This window comes from Penaeus japonicus, unplaced genomic scaffold (genome assembly GCF_977035675.1).
Source record: "Penaeus japonicus unplaced genomic scaffold, GWHDUDI00000001_assembly GWHDUDI00000024, whole genome shotgun sequence".
Classification (NCBI taxonomy): Eukaryota; Metazoa; Arthropoda; class Malacostraca; order Decapoda; family Penaeidae; genus Penaeus; species Penaeus japonicus.
In genome coordinates this window covers 29,222,990-29,225,489 of record NW_028234426.1, presented here as the reverse complement: position 1 = coordinate 29,225,489, position 2,500 = coordinate 29,222,990, and positions in this window count along the sequence as shown.

Below are 2,500 nucleotides of genomic sequence, written 5' to 3'. Positions count from 1 at the left end.
AAGGGTGATGATTACAATGATAATAATAACGATTATAATTATAAGGGTGATAATAATGATGATGATGATGATAATGATGATAACACTACTACTAATAATAACGCTAATGATAATAGTAATAGTGATGATCATTTTGATAGCAATAATAGTAACAATAGTAATAATAATGATAATAAAATAATGATAATAATGATTATTATAATGATGATGATGATAATAATGACAATAATGACAAAAATTATGATAATGATAACTATTATAATGATAATCATAATTATAAAAAATAACAATGAAACCAATGATATTAACAATTTTAATGATAACCAGATATTAATGGTGGCGATGGTAATGATAGTGATTGTGATGGTTATGATAAGGATAGCATAGATGCCGATAGCTACATGATACATAATAACTACAACAACAGCAAAAACAACCACAAGAAAGAATCACCATTATCACTATTACTCAAACAAGCGAAGGATTTAGACTCAACCATAAAGAGGTACTTGACAACCTGTAACAGCCATATTTTTCAAACCGCGAAATAAAGGAACAAGAAAACAGAACAAAGGAAGCGTGGTGAATATGTGGATGTGGCAATGGTAAAATTCTGAACAGGTAAGATAGATAATTTGATAAGATGGACGTGAGAAGGGGCAAAATGGAGAGACACGGGGAAAGAAACGGAGTTTGGAAAAACGGAAAAAAAGAAGTGGAGAATTTGTGGAGTTTTGTAGACTCGGAGATTCGGTGTTTGTGTAGACTCTGAAAATGAATTATAGTTTGCGGAGTTTGTTGATGGTGAAAAGGAAGTGGAGAGTATTTTTGAGTTTTGGAGACAGGGAGGTTGAGGATTTTGAGTTTTGGAGACAGGGAGGTTGAGGATTTTGAGTTTTGGAGACACGGAGGTTGAGGATTTTGAGTTTTGGAGACAGGGAGGTTGAGGATTTTGAGTTTTGGAGACACGGAGGTTGAAGATTTTGAGTTTTGGAGACACGGAGGTTGAATATTTTGAGTCTTGGAGACAGGGAGGTTGAGGATTTTGAGTTTTGGAGACACGGAGGTTGAGAATTTTGAGTTTTGGAGACAGGGAGGTTGAGGATTTTGAGTTTTGGAGACACGGAGGTTGAATATTTTGAGTTTTGGAGACACGGAGGTTGAATATTTTGAGTTTTGGAGACACGGAGGTTGAGGATTTTGAGTTTTGGAGACATGGAGGTTGAGGATTTTGAGTTTTGGAGACACGGAGGTTGAGGATTTTGAGTTTTGGAGACACGGAGGTTGAAGATTTTGAGTTTTGGAGACACGGAGGTTGAGGATTTTGAGTTTTGGAGACATGGAGGTTGAAGATTTTGAGTTTTGGAGACACGGAGGTTGAAGATTTTGAGTTTTGGAGACATGGAGGTTGAAGATTTTGAGTTTTGGAGACATGGAGGTTGAGGATTTTGAGTTTTGGAGACATGGAGGTTGAGGATTTTGAGTTTTGGAGACACGGAGGTTGAAGATTTTGAGTTTTGGAGACACGGAGGTTGAGGATTTTGAGTTTTGGAGACATGGAGGTTGAAGATTTTGAGTTTTGGAGACACGGAGGTTGAAGATTTTGAGTTTTGGAGACATGGAGGTTGAAGATTTTGAGTTTTAGAGACACGGAGGTTGAGGATTTTGAGTTTTGGAGACATGGAGGTTGAAGATTTTGAGTTTTGGAGACACGGAGGTTGAAGATTTTGAGTTTTGGAGACATGGAGGTTGAAGATTTTGAGTTTTGGAGACATGGAGGTTGAGGATTTTGAGTTTTGGAGACATGGAGGTTGAGGATTTTGAGTTTTGGAGACACGGAGGTTGAAGATTTTGAGTTTTGGAGACACGGAGGTTGAGGATTTTGAGTTTTGGAGACACGGAGGTTGAGGATTTTGAGTTTTGGAGACACGGAGGTTGAAGATTTTGAGTTTTGGAGACACGGAGGTTGAGGATTTTGAGTTTTGGAGACACGGAGGTTGAATATTTTGAGTCTTGGAGACACGGAGGTTGAGGATTTTGAGTTTTGGAGACATGGAGGTTGAGGATTTTGAGTTTTGGAGACACGGAGGTTGAAGATTTTGAGTTTTGGAGACATGGAGGTTGAAGATTTTGAGTTTTGGAGACATGGAGGTTGAGGAATTTGAGTTTTGGAGACATGGAGGTTGAGGATTTTGAGTTTTGGAGACACGGAGGTTGAAGATTTTGAGTTTTGGAGACACGGAGGTTGAGGATTTTGAGTTTTGGAGACACGGAGGTTGAAGATTTTGAGTTTTGGAGACACGGAGGTTGAAGATTTTGAGTTTTGGAGACACGGAGGTTGAAGATTTTGAGTTTTGGAGACACGGAGGTTGAAGATTTTGAGTTTTGGAGACTCGGAGGTTGAAGATTTTGAGTTTTGGAACACGGAAAAGGAAGTGGATATTTTGGAGTTTGTGGAAAAAGGAGTGGAGAGATTGTGGGGCTTGGATATGTGGAAATG